Source organism: Lycium barbarum, chromosome 4, assembly GCF_019175385.1.
Source record: "Lycium barbarum isolate Lr01 chromosome 4, ASM1917538v2, whole genome shotgun sequence".
NCBI lineage: Eukaryota > Viridiplantae > Streptophyta > Magnoliopsida > Solanales > Solanaceae > Lycium > Lycium barbarum.
The window spans coordinates 26826684-26839423 of NC_083340.1; the positions used below are offsets into that span (position 1 = coordinate 26826684).

Sequence of the window (12740 nt, forward strand, 5' to 3'; positions counted from 1 at the left end):
CATTCTTGAGACAATCGAACAATGGAAATGAATTAGTACCTAGAAAAACACTTTCCTCAAAACAATTGAGCCCAGACAAACAGAACTGTAAATGGAAAATGAAGAGAAAATGTAAGAAGACTCACAATTAAGGTGTTCAAATTCTAAGAAAAACATAAAAGAAACAAAGTATACTTAGAACAGTACAAGAGATAGAAGGATGCAGGAGATAACTGGTGCAATCAACTTATGTCAAGTACTTAAAAATCGAAGATCATGAAAATGGAACTATGCAGAACAGAGTTTGACCCTCTAACTTTCAATTTGCTTAGGAAGACCTGTGATATCTATATGAGTTAATTTCCATCGTTTGATCTTTTTAGACGATAAGCTTTAAGCATTATGAATCTAGTTTATAGTTCAGATGAATCTCAAATATTGGCTGTTGGATAACTCAATAGTCATACCTACAAAGTTTTAGGATTGTGATTGGACTATCAATCATAGAACTTCAATAGTAAACACAAAGTATCTCATTTTTCTAAAAAGCAACCACCACCACCATATACCCCCAGCCCCCCAGCCAGTGGCAGAGCCACATGCTATTAAGGGGATTCAATTCGTCAGGAAAGTTGTACTGCATAAATAGGGTGAAAACAAACTTTTCTATACACACATATATACAGTAAAATTTGGAATCCATTAATATAAGAGAAATGCAGGTTCAAATATCAGGTGTAACATTTTCTATGTATTCTCCTAGTCAGAATTCCTGGTTTCGCCACTGCCCCTTAGAAAGAAATTAATACAACAAAAAGATAGATTAAAAGGTGCAAGCATATACTATATAATACTAATTCTTCTTCCTATTGTATACTTCAAAGGCCATAGAGATTATGTTTGTCCATAAGGGGAACACAATCCATAGGGGTTCTGAACTACTTCTCAATGATGCATGACAAGAATCCATCTTCACACAAACCCCCAAAGGGGAAATTTTCAAGAAATTAAGAAGATGCACATTAAAAAACAGCTAGCTGTCCATAATTATTGGCAAATAAGCAGTGATATTAATGACACAAACTATGAACTCTATCAAGCATCATAGTCACACATTTTTGTATTAAGTGGTATCACATTAAATTAGAAACAAACGTGTGATTTAATGTCCCGGAAGAATGATAGTTTACCTTGAAAATCAATATTGGAGAGCAAAAAGAACTTAGCTTTAATTTGAAGCCTACACTTAACAGCTATATATGAAGACTAAAGTGGGTGAATGATTGTTTTTCCACTTGTAGAAGGGAGAGAGAATAACGAAGCGGTGTCAGACAAGTGAAATTGTCAAACTGGAGTAATATAATATACCCGTAGTAGTAATTTGATTTTCCTTCTACCAGTTGCATGGTAAGTAACTGTACAAAGTCCCAAAACTTAACTTACTTTTTATCTTATACAATACTTAATGGCGTAATAATTAATTATATATGTTTTTCTCCCATTCACATTATGGTTACAAAGTGCTTTTGGACAATCTTAACCGCATAAGTACGTCAAATATTCAGTTTTTGAGTTATTATGATCCGAAGAACTCCCTCTTTATATATAAGTCTGCATTATATTAGGTGACGTCTATAGATTTTTCAGCTTGCTGGAGTCAAACAGTGAGATGGGGAAAAGAGGATTGTACATGTGCTACGTGGCAGCAAGATACTCAGCGGCACAGCCATCTGTAACGTTTTAGCAATGTATATTATACTCCCTCCGTCTCAAAATATTTTTCGCATTTTTCATTTACACACCCATTAAAAAAGCATTTATAAGGATAGCATTTTCACTATTTTACCCTCTTAACATATTTCATCATATTCTCAGTTCCATTAAAAATGAAACCTCTTAAATGTTGGTATGTGAACTCACAAAATCAGTCCATTGATGTATTAATGCAAGGGTAAAATGGAAAAAAACTATTTAATTTTATTTGAGTAAATAAAATGACAAATATTTTGAAAAAAAATATTTTTAATAAGGACGATAAATATTTTGAGACGGAGGAACTACTAGGTAACACGCTCTTTGACGCCTCTTTGACGCTTTTTAAGTCGTTGGCGCAAATCCCACTAAAATAAATATATTCTGACTTAGTCAAATAAACTAAAAGTAAATTTAGCAGTCAATTAAACCCGATTCTATCCACTCGATCAACATATACCCTCTCCCTTCGTCTCAATTTAAATATTTTAGTTTGATTTAGTATAAAATTTAACGAATAAAAAGAGATTTTTAAATTTTACAGTCCTAAAATTAGAGATATGTGTAATAAATTAAAATACTCTTTGAATCTTGTGATTTTAAACATGATTGATAAGATGTTTGAATTGTCAACTTACTAAATAGAAAGAACGGCAAAGGGCCAAATATACCCTTGAACTATCGGAAAAGGATCAAATATACCCCTGTAGACACTGAAATTTTACCCGATTTAGGTCGAGCCTCTACAAAACAAGTCCAATATCCATTAGGGTTTCTTGGAGCCTACTCTACCCTAATCCCTAGCTCACGCCTATATAAAGGAGGCATGTTCCCTTAAAAATGCATCTCAGATATCCCATAAACTCATGGGTATTCAAAAAGAGGTCAATATGTGGCCGGATATTTCTTGACAACCAAATACTTCAAGAAGATCCACAATATCCTTTCATGGAGATCAAATACATCCCAAGAAAGTCCACATATCCAAATCCAAATCATCCTACGTTCAAGAAATAAGCTACTAACGGCCCTCGAATTACGGAGAAATATTAGGAGAGAAGAATCAAGGGAGTAAACAGATCTTGTACCCACAATATTCATCAATAAAATCTCTGTTTCAACATATTTTTTTTGTGGTTGTAATTTATTTCCGCATATTAAAATTTATTGCAAACAACCCCTCATTATACTTTGGGTCTAAATATACCCCTGATTATACTTTGGGTCTTAATATACCCTTGCCCTTATACTTTGGTCTGAATATAGCTCTCATTTTAACAGAGATACACGTGTCATTATCCTATTGGTCTATTTTAAACTATCCCTAATTAATTAAAATTCTACCCATAATTAATTATCCAATTAAAAAGACTCATGACCATACAAGCTTCTTCAATGGCTGACGATGACCATGGCAATAGGTATGGGTAACTTGTTTGTCTCAATAAGAAGATGGAGTGGTTGAAATTCAGAGGCTAGTTTCCAAGGAAGTAATTGCTCAGTTGGTAAACCAGCCATAAAAGTTCTCTCATGTTTTCATATTGAGCAAAGAAATGCCAACTGAAATAATAATTCAATTTCAATAGAGAACTGAAATGGCAACTGAAATCATAATTGAATTTCAATTTTAACCAGTAGTAAGCCAAACAGTAATAACTTTTAGGATCCTTGTAAGAAGATACAGTGTTTCAATAGCCCCTGATTTGTAACTGATGTTGCTGGATAAGTTGTCACATTCTTGGGGATAGTGTTGACGGTACTATGTCGAGAGTAGATAAAGAGCCAACGAGAGGGTGATGCCATCGCAGTGGTCATCGTCACTCCATGGTTCCATCAGATACAACTATCTTCCATGGGTATGAGTCTTTTAATTGGATAATTAGTTTTAATTTTAATTAAGTAGGAGATAGTTTAAAATAAATCAATAGGATAATGACACGTGTACCTCTGTTAAAATGAGGGTACATTCAGACCAAAGTATAAGGGCAAGAGTATATTTAGATCCAAAGTATAACGGCAAAGATATATTTAGACTCAAAGTATAATGAGGGGTATATTTAACTCTTTTCCGATAATTCAAGGGTATATTTGGCAGATAGTTCAAGGATATATTTGGCCCTTTGCCATAAAAAGATACATTCTTTTTAAAACATATTAAAAAAAATAAAACACTCAAATTGGAAAGAAAAGAGTATTTGATTCACAAGGGTCCTATCCACAGTAAACTTTTCAATCCCCACATTTTGTCTTGATATTGCTGGTAAAGCACGTCAAGTTCGTATTACTTATTTATTGTTGGTCAAATCCATGGACAGTCTCTTATGGTCGTCAATAATTTTTACTTGAAAATCTCAATTAAATCTTATTTCATTTAGACATCTGAAATAAGATTCGTGTACGTCATTTAAATAATTTTTTCTGACTTGGCAAATTGTGTGACTTGGCAAGTTGTGTGACTTTCACAAAAGATAGGCACGTGAAGGACTTTTATTTTACAGTTTTATATTTTTTTTAATCTCTTCTTCCTTCTCCTTTCTCCTTCCAACACCACCTCCTCCATATTTGGGTTCAACAATGGAGATAATAGTTGTCCAAATTACTTCCTAAACCAAGATTATTATCACAAGATCTTTCCGCAAATGCAAGAAAAGACAAATTAAACAGACCCATTTCAACAAAATCATCACTTTGTAAGGATTTTGAACACTGAGACCTCCGGTCCTACTATATGCAATTCATATTACCTCGATCATTTTCTCGAATTCTCTGTTGGGAAATGCAAGAAAAACTCCAATCAAACAAACCCTGTTTTCATAAACCCTTCTGGGTCCCATGTCTAAAATCCGAATTTGATGGGAAATGCAAGAAAAACTCCAATCAAACAAACCTTGTTTTTATAAACCCTTAGGGTCCAATGTCTAAAATTCAAATTATTCCCTCCGTCGACTTATCCAGGCTATGAAACTTGAGGCCTTGACGAGCAACCGGAAATGGAGGGGTGGGATTTAGAAAATATGTCTTTTTTATTTACTTTTTTTTTGCTGAAAAATAGTGTTTTCTTTTCTTTTCCTTATAATTTATTTTAAAATTATAATTTTGCACCCACATGTCTTTTTTTAATTAGTCATAATGCCGCAAGTGTATTACACATATTTTGTAACTTTAGCTGAATATTAAAAAAAAGTGTCTAATTAGAACAAATTGGGCATTTTGGGGGTGGTATTTAAATTTTGCCCCTCATATTTGTGGTCTTTAAATTTTGCCCTTCGGCTAAAACCCATAGGTTCCGGGTTCGAACCCCCGCTCAGTCAAAAATTTTAAAAAAAATTGCAAAGCAGAGTTTAAATTTCGCTATGCCCCCTCCGGTAGACATTGCCTTGAAGCATATATACGTATTTTTTAAAAACTTTTCAAGGTAAACTTTTAGTAATGCCTTCACTAAAAGTGTGCCCCATAAAACATAACTAAAAGTATGCCCCATAAGGCGTAAGTTTTCCTTAAGGCATAACTAAAAGTTTGTCTTATAAGGCAAAGTTTAAATTTTACTATGCCCCCTCTGGTAGACTTTTAGTTGTGTTTAACTAGAAGTCTGCCGGAGGGGGCAGAATTTTGGTTGTGTTTAACTAGAAGCCTGCCGGAGGGGGCAGACTTTTAGTTGTGTTTAACTAAAAGTTTGCCCCCTCCAGCAGACTTTGCCTTGAAGCATATATATATATATATATATTTTATTTTTTATTTTACTTTTCAAGATAAACTTTTAGTTATGCCTTAACTAAAAAGTGTGCCCCAAAGACATAACTAAAAGTATGTCCATAAGGCGGAACTTTTCCTTAAAGCATAACTTAAACTTTGCCTTATAAGGCAAAGTCTATGCCTTAAGAAAAGTTCCTGCCTTATGGGGCATAATTTTGTTATGCCTTAACTAAAATTCTGCCCCATAAGGCATAACTAAACTATGTCTTAGGAAAAATTCTGCCTTATGGGGCAGACTTTTAGTTATGCCGGATCCGGCATAACTTTAGCTTTTCCTTAAAGATTGTATGCTGGATCCGGCATACACTCCCCAGTCCTGCCTTGCGATTTTTTTTTTTTTTTTTTTATGCCTGAGCGGGGGTTCGAACTCAGAACTTCATGTATTCGCCCACCTTTCCAAGCAAAGGGCAAAACTTAAAGACCACAAATATGAGGGGCAAAATTTAAAGACCACAAATTTGAAGGGCAAAATTTAAAGACCACCCCAAAAGAAGGGCAATCCGTGCAAAAAAATGGAACAAATTCGATGTAGTTTGAGTGCTCAATAGGTATAAGATTTAGTTGAGGTGTCTAAATGAAAGATCATATCAACCACAGGTGTCTCCCAATGGGTTTGGCTTTTATTGTGGGTATTATTAATATCGTTAATGAAACATTATACTAATGATTCAATAATAATTATTTTTTTCTCTTGCGGTCAATCAATGAATCAAATGTTGTACGATTGATTTTTTTCATTATACTAATTAGGGTTGTACAGGGCAAACCGATAAACCGCACCAAACCGACAAACCGAACCAAACCGAAAAAAAAACCCGACTAGTGGTTTGGTTCGGTTTGGTTTGGTGTTCGGAAAAAAAACCCGACCATTATAGGGTTGGTTTGGTTTTAACTAAAAAAAGTCAACCCGAACCCAAACCAACCCGATTATAGATATACTACTTTTAAATTATGTTATACATAAAAATATTTATTAAAATGTAATTTATAAATATTTTCTTAAATTTTTTTATAATTTTTGTTTTCTTTCTTACATTTAAGATTTGGACTTAAGAAGTCCATCTAAATAATATAGAAAAAAAAACCCATAAGGAAATGAACACACCAGAAGCCTAAGGAAATGAACACATCAGAAGTCCAAAAGCCCCAATCCCCAATTCGGCTACACAAGTACACAACCCTTCTCCCAAAATCAGATATTCAGATCCCTCTTTTGCTTTCCTCTCAAATCCCTTTCTCATTTCACAAACTTCATCTTCTCCTTTTCTCATTTCAAATCTCTCTTTTGCTTTCCTCTCAAATCATCAACCCTACTACAAGACTCAACCTTACACTGTAAGCCTCTTGACTAGTACTTATTTTATTGGTTTGAACTTAGCAGGGATTGAACCCTTGACGTTTTAATCGACAACAGAAACATTTTTTATTTTAAGACCATTTGCACTCGAGCCTTACATGGAGACTTGGAGAGGGTCGCATCTTCTGTCTATTAATTATGCTAAAGTGGTCATGAGTTTCATTAGTTAATGTAACAAGCAGAAACTCAATTCAGTTTTTTAGTGCAAAGATGTTAATTTATTAATTTATCTGAATGGAGTGAGATTAGTGATGTTTACTTAATTATGAGCTTCTTGTGTGCAATTAATTAGAACCCTATATTTGGAGCCCGGGGGGGGGGGGGGGGTGCCTAGATTTGGCTTTTACTAACTACAGAATTCATGTAGCATCCCCAATCTATTCAGATCCCTCTTTTGTTTAAAAAGTGGATATTTGAGAAAATCAGCTGCAGGCCTGCAGTAGTAGCAAAAGCAAAAAATATTTGGAATCTATGCCTAAATGCATATATGGTTTCTTTTACTTATTTCTCAAAGAGCTGTTGATTTTCTTTTATGAATGGAGAAAGAAATCATGGACATATATGGACATATAACATTGATTAGCCAGTTTTCTTTTACTTATTAATTTATTCTTTTTTCTTGCAGAGTATGGAGACTCACCTTTGAGCTTTGATTAGCCAGTTTCGTTCACGATGCACTATCTGTGTGAGAATTGGTATGTTAATTACATAGTGTATATTTCGTGTCTATCAATAATTTGTCACCCCTGTACTCTGCAGCTGCAAACCTCTTGGATTTCTGCACTTATTTCTCTGCTATGTTTTAATGATATTGTTTTCTAGCTGGTGCAATTTTTTTCTCTGCTGGTTTTACTGATATTGTTTTCTGCACACTTATTTCTCTGCTGTGTTTTACTGATATTGTTTTCTAGCTGGTGAAATTGTTTTCTCTGCTGGTTTTACTGATATTGTTTTCTGCAGGTATAAGTGCAGAAATACAAGAGGTTTGCACTGCTTGATTTTCCTGGCATCAGAAATTTGTACGAAATATAAATGATTTATCTTGTTTTAGAATTGGCATAGAAATGTAGAGAACTAAACAATTACAGTTTCTGGATCATATGTTGGACTTTAAATTGGATTTTGAACTTTAAGAAAAAGTTTATCATGACCTATAGTTTAGAATTTAGCTGTTTGTTTACTTCTGTTTAAAGGCTTACTAGCAAAAGGACATTGGAGGTCGACTACAGATTTAGTGCTCAATTTAGATCTTTTCTTGTTTGCCTTAGTATCTTTTCTAGATTCAGTTTTCTTCACTGAATTACACTACATTATTAGGCAATGCACATGCTTCCTTTCTGATCTCTTCAATTGTTAAATTACAGATTGGAGGAGTGATTTGGATTTTTGCCTAATCTTCAAGCTGCAGTGATTTGGATTTTTGCCCAATCTTCAAGCTGCAGTGATTCCTTTCAGTTGCTGTAGTATATTGCACTGATTTGGATTTTCGTTTTTGCTACTTCTGACATTTTATGGCCATTTGACATTTTAGTTATATTATAAAGCTAAAACTTCAAACAGTGTTTTGCCTCCATCTTATATGTTGATATTCTGTACTAGAACTCTTTTTAAGAAGCACTGCTCTGTGCTTTTCATTAGATACTATGAAAAATCCGAGAAATCCGAAAAAACCCGAAAAACCCGAGAAAAATTGATATCGAAAAACCCGACTTTTATTGGTTTGGTTTGGTTTATAGATTTAATAAACCGACACAAATGGTTTGGTTTGGTTTGTAAAAATTCCGAACCAACTCGGTCCATGTACACCCCTAATACTAATGATGCAATAATTATTATTTTTTCTCTTGCGGTCAATCAATGAATCAAATGTTGTACTATTGATTTTTTCATTATACTAATGATGCAATAATTATTATTTTTTCTCTTGCGGTCAATCAATGAATCAAATGTTGTACTATTGATTTTATGATGAAATTATGTGTGTTAATATAACTTCAAAATACATCACTTTACCTGTGTGGAATATCGATGATTAGGACAACATAATACCTTTATAGACAAAGACACATTCATGGTAGATTCAATTTTGGATTTTGATCCAGTTTGACTTTTGGTTGACTTTGATTTTGAATTCATCTAAAATTACAATATGAGTATTGTTGGACTCATTTAACCTCATAGACTAATCTTTTGAATAGACTGGAGTAGTTTGATGGATTTCAGATGCGGTAAAGATACTAGGGAGATCAAAGCTTTTTTTGATCGAGATAAGTTAAGGCTTTGACTCCAATGAGAGAATCTTTCCCAATTAAATGGGATTTATATTACACTACGTATATTGTTTGGGGGGGGGGGGGGGGGGGGGGGTAACGTATAGGGGAGGTGATAAGCGCTTATGTGGGTACCGGTTACATGTTGAGTTATTTGGTTGTTATGCCTAATTTCCCGATCCTTTCGTGTTGCATGATTAGCTGGGCATACTTTATTGCTTAAGGTGGTGTTACAGGCATTGATTATACGATAGAACAATATTACGAATTTTCCTTTATGTCGAATTACATGGTTTAAACTGTTTGATCATGCGGTGCTTATATGCCTAAATGATTGTATATGTGATTCATGTTATTATCAGTGTTTTAAAAGGCGAGGCGTTTTACATACGCCTCGACGAGGCGTAAGCCTCGAGGCACGGGGCGTAAGCCCCATGGGTATTTAATTTTTAGTATTTCTTAAAATAATATAATTACAATAAATATTTTTAAATAGGTAAAATTACATAAAAAAGTAAAAGAAAACTGTAAATAAATGAAATATATATATATATATATATATATATATATATATATATATATATATATATATATATATGTGTGTGTGTGTGTGTGTGTGAGCGCGCGTGCGCTTGATCCTCACAAAAAAAATGATCAAAGCCCATTATACACCGCTTATAACTTATAATTATATATAACATAATTTTACAAGTATAAAAAATACAATGAAATAAAAGCTATTATGAAATGCAAAACAATTCTAACATTTTAACTTTCAAACACAAAAAAAAACACAGTTTCTTAAAACACTATTACTATCATACTATTCATTTTATCTCCCTATAAGCAAATAATCAATAAAATTTATCAATATTACAATTAAAACATAACTTCTTCATGAACAAAAAATAAAATTATATGATAATTCTGATACATAGGACTTATGACCAATGACAAGTGAAAATGTACAATTCCGCTATGTGTTTTTTTTTAAAAAAAATAAGTGATATTCACCCTCACGAAGTTCTCAAATAGTAAATATCCAATACTACGACTTGTTATATGAGTTACACCAATCTTCTATTTCTATAGATGAAAAACTATTAAGTATCATTATTTTGGTAAACAATTATGAGGTGAATGATTTTAATTAAGGAATTTAAAATATAATTTGTGTAAGAACTGTTAGGCGAGCTCTGGGCGTTGGGCGTTAGGCGTGTTTAAGGCGTACGGTTGGGCGCTTAGGGCGTAAGCCTCATAGGAACTAAGCCCCGCACGTTAGCCCCAGGGCGTTTTGCCACTGCCTTGCCTCGAGGCGAGTCCCGGGGCGAGTCCTGACACTGCCTTTTAAAACAAGGGTTATTATCATGAGATAGGCTTATGAATCCTTGTGACCCACGACTTGGGTGTCAAGTGTATAGCTGATGAGTCTGCATGATCACGACTTGGGTGTCATCGATTATGTTACCCATTTGTGTGAGATTTCACTAATGAGTCTAAGGACTTGGGTGTCAACTGATTATACGTGTGGATATGGATTCGTACCCCTCGGATCACTCTCCAGGGCACCCCAAGTAATGTGGGCACTGTCGTGCTAGGAGCAACAGATACGAGACAAGTGGGGGTTGGGGGGGGGGGGGGGGGGGAAACAGTATCATGGGCATCTTATCCATTAACACATATCATTTGAATATCCTTATATATGACGTTTTGGTGCATTCGATATGTGCATAACTTAATATGCTTTAGCTGTGTACATTTAATTATGATATTTCTGTACTATGTTATTGTTACTGTTGGATAAGATGACTACACAAGTTGATAATGATACTTTTTGGTAAACTCTCGTCACTATTTTGTTGGGGTCGATCGATCATACTTATTGAGTAAGCATTGGTTATCTACTCATGCTACACTTGTTGCATCACCATGTGTAGATATGAATTTGGAGTGTTGTTCGTGAGAGATTCTTAGAGACCAGTGTTCCAATGTTAAGTAGCCTGCTAATCCGTGGTAGCTTAGAGTCTTTCATTTATGTATTAATATTCAAACAAATGTTGTATCTTTAGTAACCGAGTTGTACTTGCTATTTTTAGTAGTTGTGACTTGTGACACCAATTCTTAATGGTTATTTCGACTATTTTTCACGTTGTATTCAATTTAGTGTCATTTTCAATCATATTATTATGTTGTACTTTATTATGTTTCAAAAAGCCTGGATATCGTGTTTTGAGACTGATTCGCCTAACGGGTTGGGGTTATCTATTGTTACGGTTTAGTAGATTCTATATCGTGACATTGACAATGGAGAAAGCTTTTGTTTGCAAAGGGATAAAGTCTTGGATACATTTCTATTGTTGTGGTAAGTAAAATGGAGATCAGGTCCTCAGCTTGAGTGTTTAATGTATGCGTGTATACATGTGAAGATGAGAAGAAAATGATGGTTATTGAGGAGTTTTAATTTCAAGAGTTAATTAGTGTAAGAATATGAGTAATAAGAAAAATGTTACTGAAACAAACAAAAAATAATGAAAATCTAACTTTATTGCATGTTTGACGTAGCGCTGATTTAGCGCCCGTGTAAAGCATCTCACGCCATGAAATTGGTATTGTACCTCTCGGTTTGGTATTAATTTCACTTCAAATAAGAATAGAGAGTATTAAGTTACTCGTAAAATATTAATGTGTAAACGACCTTGTCGGGCAATTACAAAGTGCAACTAATTACTCTCTCTACTTCATTTTACTTGGCACATGTTGACTTGACACACCCCTGAAAAACCTTTTATTAGGAGTGTATTTTACTAAACTAACCTTATTAGTAATGCTTTAGAATTCTAAATTTTATTAGACTGGTACTTTATGTAGTTAAGTAATAAAATTATCTTGATTTGCTAAAATAAATAAGTAAAAAGAAACATTTATTTTTAGTATAGGGGCCAAGTAAAATGAAACGGAGGGAGTATATATTTTCCTTAAATCATAATTTGAATACTAATATTAATATTATGATGGTCGCATAAACTGATAATATAATTTCTTAAGAAAAGATTTTTCATATTAGAGTAGCCACTTAATATAAAACAATCCATTCGTAATTTGAATATACAGTCAGACCTCTCTATAATTGCATCAGCATATAACAACATATCTCTTTAACAACTAAGTTTTTTCGGAACCAATTTTTTATGTTATATTTTATTTCTCTATAGCAACATTTTAAGCAAATTTTACCTATAAAAAAGACATCCAACTTTATGACAGTAGTTTCTTTATAAAAGTACCCCCATATAACAACTATCTTTCTTTTTTCGGAAAAGGTCCAAAAATACCCCTGAACTATTGAAAAAGGCTCATAAATACCCTCCTTCCACCTTTTGGTCTAAAAATACCCTTCCATCCACCTTTTAGGTCTAAAAATACCCTTAAGGTTTGTTTTTGGCTCAAATATACCCCTCAAATTAACAAGTTAAAATTAACTCTTTTAAAAATCCAAATGGCAATTTGTAATTGGTCAATAATAAAATTCCGTAATTTAAAAAAAAATCCAATAATAAATTTCCAGTAATTTAAAATTCCAGATTTAAAAAAAAAATTGCCAATAATAAAATTCCGTAATTTACATATTT

The 12740-nt window shown here is 33.5% G+C and overlaps 1 long non-coding RNA gene across 1 annotated transcript; it reads left to right on the forward strand.

Moving 5' to 3' along the window:
• The first annotated feature begins 6597 nt into the window (after positions 1-6597).
• LOC132638316 (uncharacterized) lies at positions 6598-8386 on the forward strand. Its single transcript, XR_009581671.1, has 3 exons — positions 6598-6819; positions 7467-7536; positions 8206-8386. It is a non-coding gene; the product is annotated as an uncharacterized LOC132638316 (long non-coding RNA).
• Positions 8387-12740: the final 4354 nt, after the last annotated feature.